The sequence below is a fragment of the Mercenaria mercenaria genome, chromosome 17 (assembly GCF_021730395.1).
Source record: "Mercenaria mercenaria strain notata chromosome 17, MADL_Memer_1, whole genome shotgun sequence".
In the NCBI taxonomy this organism is placed as follows: Eukaryota; Metazoa; Mollusca; class Bivalvia; order Venerida; family Veneridae; genus Mercenaria; species Mercenaria mercenaria.
Window position 1 is genome coordinate 27,177,156 of NC_069377.1, and position 11,597 is coordinate 27,188,752.

The 11,597-nt window shown below is 33.8% G+C and overlaps 1 long non-coding RNA gene across 1 annotated transcript; it reads right to left on the reverse strand.

The window, feature by feature from the left end:
- Positions 1-214: 214 nt before the first annotated feature.
- LOC123545133 (uncharacterized) lies at positions 215-3,299 on the reverse strand. Its single transcript, XR_008368152.1, has 4 exons — positions 2,415-3,299; positions 1,710-1,884; positions 1,257-1,354; positions 215-802 (listed from the first exon to the last, which is right to left on the reverse strand). It is a non-coding gene; the product is annotated as an uncharacterized LOC123545133 (long non-coding RNA).
- Between the last annotated feature and the right edge of the window lie 8,298 nt (positions 3,300-11,597).

Sequence of the window (11,597 nt, forward strand, 5' to 3'; positions counted from 1 at the left end):
GCCATAAATTTTCAAATAAATTTTCAAGTAAAAGTATCACTTCAAAATATTCTTCCTGGAGGGTAGCTTTTTTCAACTTATATAGTTGCATAAAATATATCTTCACTAAAATATTTAATATTTAGGTAATCACTTCAAATGTAGAAAATCATCAATAGATATATTTAACTTTGCTTATGTATAAATCAACTGTGTATGTAGAGCTACATTCACAATTTTATGTCATGCAGTACTAAACAGTATTGATGAAAAATCTTCCAGTGTCTTAGAGGAATTTCACATTTATATTGTGTTCAGCCTTACATACATACAGTGTGTCTATATTTAACCAATGCATACTACTGCTGACACCATAAACTTGGTAATTTCAATGTTTACATAACTATATATGTAGCATTTGTTCATATTCATATATATGGAATTTGGGTCTAGTACACCTTTAAAAAATCAAAAACACTTTCAAATTACTAAAATTTCAGAAAATACCAAATGAGCTAAGCTCTTTCTCTGTACTACTTTAAATGTTAAACACTTTTTTCCATTCATTCTTCGTTTTAAATGACAGAGTTCTCAATTTTAATGGCTTTGGCACTGCTAGTTTTGAGCATACATTGCTGTTGCTGCAAAGGGGCGCTATTTCATTATACAGGTACCACTGTCGACTGGCATCCAGCTGAGGAATGGTAATATGGTTGGAGAATTAGCCTGTCATGCCAATCCCCTGCCTAAAATATTAATCTCTGTCTCTGTGTTGAAGGTATAATTCTTCAAGAATACTATACCAGGTCAGGCAGAAGACATTCTGTAATGATAAATGTATCAAATATTTAAGACAAAGAACACTAATAACCCTTTTTTTCAATCCTGAACAATAGCTGTCCATAAGACAGCCCGCACATAATTACATAAAATTACATTTTAGAATTTTATTATAGTAATGACAACATCTTTTCATAAAAAATTTCAACCATCGTACATATTTTACATCATGTAAGGGCCATGATATTGATCTCGTTTCAACAAATAGTACTTTAACCTGGTTAAGAAAAAACAGTTACTGTATTACAAATATCTTATTTCTGTTTAACTGGCCTGCAGTTTGCTAGACACTCTTTAACAACATAAAAAGAAACAGAAAATGTGGCATCTTAATATAAGTGGCCAATTTACAGACATGAACTCTGCAGCAAGTTTTATCATTATACTTGATTATTACAAAAAAAAAACTGCTTAAAGAGGTGACAAGCCAAATATACCTAAACATGTTCAGGACTGAATTCTGCAAGCCCGGCCTCCATCAGGTTGTACTCCAAGTCAGTCATTTAGACCCATCATAACAAGCCACATTCCAGAACTGAAATAAGGGTATATTTAAACAATGAATTCTTAGACAATACCTTTTAAGTAGCAAAAGTGTAGTCCTTAGAATATAACATAGCATCACTTTATTACAACAATTAAATGCCAGCTACACAGTTGAGTTTTTTAATACAGTATGTTATGTAAGTATGCAATATTCAAATTGTAAATCAATGTTTATCAGTGGAGATATGATGTTTCATTTACATAAAAGTATGCACATTATATATATAAACTGGAAACCAGTGACTTTCCAAACTGAAGTGTATGATCACACTGTGAAATTAAATATTTCAATATCAAGTTCTGTGTGCTTAATAAATAGTTCTTTATTCATTGGGAATTCTTACCTTATTAGAACACTTTTCTTATTTTGTCCAATATAATTATCCATATGTAATGAAACCTTCCTTTATCCATAGTTATGATGCTTGAAGTGATGGTGGACCATAGATACCATACTGTTTGCTCCTCTTCCAACAGCAGTACTGTACTTTTCATACACTAGGTAGAAAATCTGAGAGCCTTAAAAACAATAACAGTTTATGAGAAATGTTATAAAGTCCTCATCAAAATGGAGTGAAACAACACTGACCAAACCAGTCCATCATTTCTTATAGATAATGCTTGACAACAACTTGCATTTATCAAAATTTAATTAAATTCCAATTTAAAGTGCTTATTATACAGCATCTTTATTATAAAGCAATGCAGTATTTTCAATCCCATTTCAGGGATTTACAAAAAGTTCAGTGAAAAAAAATAAGCAAAGAAATTAATAGTAAAATCAAGTCTTAACAAAACACAACTTTCTTTGGATAATTTCACTTAACCAAATTTCTGTTATTAAGGTGTCACTGTAAATTCAAATGTAAAATGTGCACTGTAGGCTTGTAGCTTTTATTTATAGAGTCATGGTTGTTTTGAAGACTGTGGAATTTAATTTAGTGATACTGCAGTATTTGGAATTTCATAGTTAAAACTGATATTGAAAAAAATGCATCTGAGGATACTGACACTGATCTGAATGTAAACACTAACTTTAAATATTAAACCTGCACGAGAACTCACAGCAACTCCACTTGCTGAGCATAGTATGTGTACTGTAGTACTTGTTCAGCATAGTCAAAACTGCAGTGAACCTTTATATCTCATACTGGTAACTGCTGGAGGTTGTCCTGAAAAATATAAACAAAGAATTTTTCATTTATTTAGTAGCCTACCAGTATGCTGTCTGCCAGTACTGAGAGTACAGTAGTGAGAATGAAAAAAAGTAGTTTTTATTGTAAATTACACGTAAAATTTTTCAGGAGGTCTATTTTAGTTGCTATTACAACAAAAAGTGACAATTTAAAACACCACTTTTCCTGTGTTATTGTACTTTTCTTTTCCAATTGTCATAGATTCTGCTGTACTGGTACTGATGATAAACCCGAACAGAAAATGAGGTTTTTTACCTGTACCTTTTTTATTTCTGCAAATTGTAATCAACGGTCGGTATCAAAATAAAGCTTAACCTTTGCTGAAAACTTTACATAATTTAAATTTATATTTAGTAAACAAACTCACACGAAGTGAGGCCCAGAAAGGGGTATGTAAAAAGGGGACTGTATGAATGTTGACTGATGATAAATTCGAACACTTTGTCATTTACAAAATTTTCTTGATATTATTATATTGAAACCTTCCCCAAAAAGCTGCAACAGTCATTCCTGATCAAGTAATGAAAAGTTACCAAATATCAGGCCTTCATGTTTCGACAGTGAGCATGCGCAAAAAACACCCTCTTCCCAAGTAATTTTGGATAAATATTTTTTAAACAAATTTATGTAAGTCATTTATTTATACAGAATATTTACCAATTTTGTTTTTGTTTACACCAGTTGGTGTTGTAAGTGGAAACTATTAGATGGTGTGTTCAATTTTATAAATAACCGATTGCAATCGAAGGTGGCCGACTTTATCATCTGTCCGGGTTTATCATCAGTACCAGTATGTGCATAATGACCATGTAATTATTCACCAGTTCATGTCTGTGACAGTTAAAAAATGTACAATATTCCTGTTTATTTACAATTTCTAGATAGGAAATTTCATACAGAATGTACTTAATATAGAATCTAGTAGATGCCTGACTGTCTTGGCTGTCTTGGCTACAAGTATATTCTGCCATCATGAAAATTTACAAATATACAGAAAAAATATTAAAAGTACTTGACAGCAGACAGTCAAATCGAAATGTCTACACGGCCATTTTTCGCTGCTAAGTTGTATCTTCGATACATCAAGAAATGAAGCGGTCTGTCCATTCTTTCTTCTTACTTAAGTTACGAATAAATTTATGATGAAAATAAACACTTAACAATCAACAAATACGCCATGCACTTTAAATATCCGCGTATATTCAGAGCAATAACTGCATGTTTTCTCTGACCCAGTTTCACACATGTATACTGTACACCGTTAATGGCGTGTAGATTTCAAAGGGAAACAATTCGCTAATTCACTCATTTTTTGTGATATTTCACTACTAGTGCGACAACTAAATGTTGAAACGTTTAAACTTAAAAATCTTCGTCCGATATTATTGATTTTAACACTAATGGCTGTTGCTTTAAAAACAAATTAATGAAAACAAATATCTAATTAAGTGACGTCAACTTCAACGTCATTTTACCGATATCGAGGCTTGTGTCATTTGGGATAAAAATGTCATGGCGGGACACATATACGACATCATGGGCGAGTCTATAACAAATGTTTCTATGATTTGGATCTATAGCTCTGCTGAATATATTTGTAAAAACATTTTTTAAAATCAACTTGTGGAAAATTCTTTTTGCATCTTAACTTATGATCTGTGTCCAGTAGAAAGTTATAAAATACTTTGCTTGTTTGAGTTTTAAACTCAAATTCTGGCATCTTATTAGTCAATAAACGAAAAACATCTAAACAAATTTTACAAAATGGAGGTATGCTTTCGCTATGTAAAAAAATATTTTCTTGTAGGCTCTTATTAAATTTTCTTAAGTAAAGCCCAATCCAGTATTTTGAAAAATAAAACCAAGGTGCGGAATTATTTAATACAATTTTCTGAATATGAGTAAGTATTGTTGTGTACCATTTTAATTTTATATTTGGGATATTTTGTCCTTCATCATTGAACGGTAAGTATAACGTTTTTCTTAAAATCGGCTCATACGAGGAATTCCAAATAAACTTAAAACTGGCGCGTTGAAATATATTAATATAATGATCTGGAATAATACCAGCTGTAATATAATAAATAATTTTTGAAGATGCTAATGAATTTAAAACAGTGCTTTTTCCTTTAAATGAGATACAGTTAGAAGAAATGTAATTCAGTGTATTTGAAAAATTTAAGAAATGCTTATGCCAAATTTGATCTATGTTAATATTATATCCTAAATGGTAACCTTATAGTTTACAGTTTTGAACCCATGAAATATTAAACGGATGATCAGATCTGTTTCTCCATTTTCCAAGATGTAAACCATTTGATTTCCTATAGTAAATTTTAGACCCTGAAATTTTCTGAAACAATTCTACCTGTTGAAAAGTATCTTCATAGACAAATCGTCTGTTAATATTGTAGTATTGTCATCAGCATATATATACCCCTTTAGCGATAGGTTATCAGTCAACTATTAAACAAGGGGTTTGAAGAAATAGTTTATATATGTCATCATTCTTACGTTTAAGCAGGGCACTTTGTTTTCAGTTCTGACATTTAAAACCGAATATGATTATATATTTTTTTGGAAAATATGACGATGTTTATTTTTTTCAGCTCATATAAAACTGATTTATTAGACTTTTAATTTTTTCAGTGACATCGTTGAAACGTTTTAAAAACGTTTTATAATTTTCTGTCAAGGTGCATATATTTCAAGTTATGCAAAAATATACTCTATTTTTGTATTCAAATCTTTGCTTTGCTGCCGCACAATAATTGAACCTGTCTATGGATAATACATGATTAATACGACATTATCCGTGTCCATGGTAACGAAATAAATGTACTAATATACAGAATTAAATATGTAGCTATTCTGATGTTCTGATCTCATAATGAATAAAAAAAATCCATATAATTGTGGGAATACGAAACATAAAATAGAACTAGAAACTGACCACAACATTTGTTTTTCATGCCTGTATAACTTAAGGAAGAATATTAGACACATAATTCATGTATCAATATGTATCAACTTCTTCAAGTACTTGTCTGTTTACCTGCTAGTAAAGCGCATAAAAAGTCACACTAGTACATTAGTATAGTTACCTTTTACAACAGTTTTACTGTAAAGCAATAATGGTCATTCTTTGTATCAGATAACCCTTTTGTTTTTTCAAAAGAATTTATAAGTTCTAATTTTCAAAACTACAAACTAGTGATAATGAATGGGCAAAATTTGTATTTTTAGCAGGAATTTCACCTTTTGACACATTTTTTACCTTTAAATGTAACAGTTTAAATGTTTTACAATTCATGAAATGTGTGTTGATATAATTCTACAAAACAATGTATGCCAGCAGTTTATTTCATCAAAAGTAAATAAAGAAAACCTTATTTTTTTACAGAAAGCACCTTTTTCATTTTATGGCGGCCATCTTGGAAGCCATCTTGGATTTCTCAGCTCGCCACCATTTATGCCAATTTATGCCGACAGGCACTGTCAAAATCTACAAACTTTTACGAACATTTCGGTATATAACATGTCTTGTTAAAATTGGGTCCGGGTTACTCCTAGAAATATAGGACTTTCTTGGCCGAAGTCATCCAACCAACATGCGTTTGATGCAAACTTGACATAAATAGACTACACACTGTAGTATAGTATTCTATGGTTCTTTCATTCAACTCTTGTGAGTGCTAAATTAAAGAAGGGTTTAGGTCCATACGTTCGCAATCTCATGGGAGAACCTTTTGTCACGATGGATTTCGTTTTATATTCAATAATGAAAAGAAGGCTTACATTACTTTAAAATCCATGAAAGTTCTAACATATGAATACCATAGTTCTATATCATTTGACAGAAGCGAGGTCATAGTGTACCAAATTTGTATCAACAGATATGACGGGATTTCTGCTGTTGCAGAATTTAAACACGTGTACCAGTTTGAGACAAAGAGTTTAAACTGCATTTGCAAAAGTTACTTACAGGAAAAGGATTTGCCCAACTTTTGCAGAAGTAGAAAAGTATTTGGAATATTATCTCTATCAGTGCTGTGCTCGTCTCAACTATAGTATAATACTGGCTTCTCTTCCGATTCAACTGAAGAGTGATGCGATATGCTTGTTAAGAATGTGTAAATCTCCCCGCCTTTGTACGGTTGCGAACGCTTAACAATTGCACTCTTTCTATCAGTATGTAGCATGGAGTCATCCATTCTAGGAGAACATAATATATCTATAATGCTAAGTAAAACCTTTGCTCTAAGAGAGGTGCTCTTGTCGACGAGAGCTGCCGCCTGCAAGTATCGTCAATCCCTTTCATCGTGACGTCATTCGTCTCAAACGTTTGTGCAGAACATTTGAAGTATTTTTTATATTTAAAACTACTAGTTTAATACGTACTTTACCTCTCGTAAAAAGTCGGATGACTGAACTATCAAACCTTTCACACGTAGGAGCTTGGGTGCCAAGAAGTTTTAACATGATTTTGCCACGCTTGTTTTGTTAAACAGTTATGTGTCTTGAGTAGCCAAGATTATGACGATGTGTCTGATCCACTTTGTTGACCATGTGTTTTCTGATCTAGTTACACCGACATATTGATGCTAATATGGAGACGTTTCTGGCTTTTAATGTTGGAGGAGACCGCATGTGCATCTTCAAGCATTGTTGTATAAAATAGTATAACCACCAACCTTCCACAAGTCGGGCTGATGACTTCCAAACTTGACCAGTTCTGAACACAAAGCGAGTTCGAACCTACACATATGGGAGGCAAGTAAATCGAAATCGGCTACCTTAACCACTTAGCCACTGAGGTCCAAATATCGGCGTTTAGGCGTTCCATCGGAATCTAACAAATTTAACAAAAACAAAAAACATGCATATTCTCCATTGCTCGCAATGTAAATATGTACCATGTTCCATGGAAATAATAGCTTGTACCTGTAAGAACAGAAAGCATACAAGCAATATAACCGCAGAATGTTCCTCTGAGTCGACTCAAGACAGGTAATGAAACGTGAAACGGTTCTCAACCCCACTAGCACCGCCGTAAGTAGAATTCTATATACAGAATATTGAATGGACCGTGTGTTTCCAATGACTTAGTTCGTGTTCGCTCTGTATCTCCTAAACCCCTTGAAGGATTTTCATGAAACTTGGGTCAAAAGATCACCTCTTCAAGACAATGTGCAGAACCTATGTGTCAGCCATGTCTGCTCAAGATCAAGGTCACAACTCAAGGTCAAAGGTTTGGGCCTTCCATTTTGTGTCCGCTCTGTATCTCCTAAACCCCTTGAAGGATTTTCATAAAAATCGGGTCAAATGATCAACACATCAAGACGATTTGCAGAACTCATGAGTCAGCCATGCCAGCTCAAGGTCAAGGTAACAACTCAAGGTCAAAAGTTTGAGCATTCCATTTTGTGTCCGCTCTGAATCTCCTAAACCCTTCGAAGGGTATTTATTTAACTTTGGTCAAATGATGAACTCATCAAGACAATGTGCAGAACTCATGGGTCAGCCATGTCGGCTTAAGGTAAAGGTCACAACTTAAGGTCAAATGTTTGAGCTCTGCCGTATCTCTTAAACCCTTTGAAATTTTTTTATGAAACTTGAGTCAGATCATCACATCATCAAGACGATGTGCAGAACTCATGAGTATGTCGGCTCAAGGTCAAGGTTACACCTCAGTGTCAAAGGTTTGAGCCTTCCATTTTGTGTCCACTCTGTATACCCTAAACCCCTTGAATGATTTTCATAACAGCTGGGTCAAATGATCACATCATAATGATGAACTCATCAAGACAATGTGCAGAACTCATAAGTCAGCCATGTCGGCTCAAGGTAAAGGTCACTACTCAAGGTCAAAGGTTTGAGCATTCAATTTTGTATCCGCTCTGTATCTCCTAAACCGCTTGAAGGATGTTCATGAAACTTGGGTCACATGATCACCTCATCAAGACGACGTGCAGACTTAAAGAGTCAGCCATGTTATCTCAAGGTCAAGGTCACAACTCAATGTCAAAGGTTTGAGCCCGCTCTGTATCTTCTAAACCTCTTGAAGGAATTTCAAATTCACTGATGTCGTCATACATGGACTAATAAATACACTTAACCTCAATGCTTCCACCAAATACCATCAACCCTTTTACTATCCATAACAGTGGTGGGGGATATAGCTGTCTTTCAGACTGCCTTGTTCTATTTGATTTATTCATACCATTTTCATACAATAAAAAGAAAATGATAATATTAATCATATACATCAGTTTAGTCTAAATGTACAGGATATCCTACAAAATGTCTATTCACTCTAACAACTACACATCAACTGAAACTATATGTGCTTAGGATGTGTAATGCATAATTTAAAGTGTCCAGATGTGCATTTTCACACACTTTAACAACCACCGTACCTTTTTCTAGTGATGGACAGAGACAGTATTGTTCATTAGCAGAGTTTTACTTGGAACATAGTATGGGATTACCACCTCGGTGGGATTACCACCTCTGTAGCCTATCGGTAGAGCACCCGCTTTGAGTGCTTGCGGGCGTGGGATCGTTCCCTGACCGCGTCATATCAAAGACGTGAAACAAATGGTACTTGTAGCTCCCTCGCTTGCTTGCTTGGTGCTCAACATGAAGAGAATAGTACTAGGACTAGTTAGCCCGGATGTCAGTTTAATGTGACCGGGTGGGGTATCATGTAACGTGTCTATGGCGTGATATTCCAGTGAGGTTGAACTGTAAAATTAGGCATAGCGATTATTTTGCAATTTTGGCTTAATCTTAAGTATATAATGCATGGTTATTTGGCAACGAACTGGTTTTTTTTTGTATTCGAACACGAAATGACCAGGGTTCTGATTTTGAATACAGTAAAACAAGAAGCTTGGATGAGCGGTGCACAATTACATATCCACTTCAGCAAAACAATTATACAACATATTTTATAGCTATTAAATGTAAGTAAGAATAATTAATCCGACTCAAAGCTGCCTTCAAATTCTTTGTGCCGATTCATAATTTTACGTGCACATTATCTAATAAATTGTCTATATATCCTACAATATACTTTAGCATTTACAAAAACATACAGTATTCACATCCAATTACAAATATCTTGGGACAGATAATATGATATTTTACTATGGACAAGATTATCCTAATATGAAAGTTACAGAATGTACAAGTGAGTAGATCAAAATCCCGCTTAGGAATGGCGGTCACAGGAAGAAATTGTTTCGGACGAACCTTGGTAACAGATTTCTCAGCACAAAGTGTCACGGGATTTATGACGATTTCTGTCTGGTGATAAATGACTAGTCCGTATGAAGATATGGGGGTGTAGAAAGCGTCACCACAATACGAATAATAAAACACCAGATAGCACTCAAAGAACTTTTAGAATGCAAGCGATAACGTATCTAAGAGCCGCGTCCACACCGTATCTAATGTATCGATCAGAGTCCACGTCATTCCATATTGTATACTATCAAAGATTTTATGAATATAGTACCTACTTAAATACAGGAAGAGGATGAGCAGATATTGTGCGGAATCAAAAAATTTAATGATGTCGTAACTTTTTTTGCATCAACACTAACAGATATATTAGGGCAATGATTTAGGTTATGAAAGGGATAGAGTAGAACTTTAAGTTATTTTATCTGCATTTATGCGAAATGATCAGACTGAAACATTGACACAATAACTCCCTCTGAATATATTGAAGTACTGGGTGGGTCGAAAAGCATTCCAGATGCTACAAATTTAAGGGCATTCTGAACTGAACATTCAGCGATAACTAGGAAAATGACTATGAAAAGTTTTATCCATTGGTTAACGGGTCCGAAATAGTGTGAACAGTCAAGAATCTCAAAGACAGCCACAGTGGTGAGATAACGATTTTACTAACTTTGACATGATCTATACTATTATAAACCAAGCAAAACAACAGCAGAGACGGTTTGATTGAGTCTGCTCTGAATGGAACCGCCCGCTAGACTTACAAAGTCTTAGGTCAAATAATCTGTAAAAAATGTTAATTTCTTTCTTCATACTGACACTGATATTTTCTCAGACTGAAACCATTTTCTCTCTAGGCTCATCTCAACAGAGATAAGAGATATTGTAAATTGTTTAAGAAAGTGCTATTAAAGAGGATTTTATAGTAGAGATATTTGTTTTGAAGGACTCTAACGACTGGTGCCAGTCTATGGCCTAGAACTGGAAACAATGGATCCAGATGACCAGATCTCGAAGTAATAACAATGAGTCAAGTACAGGCCGGGTAAGATAAGGATTAAATGTGTGATATACAGTATGGGCAGTACTTATAATAATATGTAGAATCATTTTAAAAATTGACTCTATGCCATTGGGTAGTATGGTATATAAAAGAATGTTTGTGCGATGATTGGGACAAGCTTTTGTATTCACAAAGAATTGTATTTCAATCAGGAAGTATAAATCTTATAAGTAAGGTATAGTTTTAATATATAGACATTCATTTTATGACTGATAAAAGATACGTACCAATATAGTTGTCACATTCACTACCTGTAAAACATTTTTTAAATTGAAATTAAATATTTTTTTTAGAAAATAAATTTATATTCGCACAGTTTTTGATGCTATGTTCTGGATTTAAGTGTAAAAGTAATTCAGTTTGTAAACATACTCTATTTGTGAACGTATCCAATTTGTGAACGTATTCATTTTTGTACGGTTTAAGATTTTTATCGCATACACAGTTACCTGATCGCTTTTATTCTGATTTTTTAAACATTATTTGAATCGTCAAACTGTGCTTTGGTATGGCTGACAACACCAAAAGCCGCACCCCACACATAGATAGAGCCATGGCAAATCAAGAAGAAAAACGAAAGGTTACAGAAGGTCTCATAGCTCAAGGAGGTAACTATAAAAACTGTTTAGGCACATACGCTGGTAAGATAGAAAATCAAAAGACGTACATGCGTATAAATCTTTGTTTTAAAACATTGTTTGCATTTTTGTAAGACCAATGGA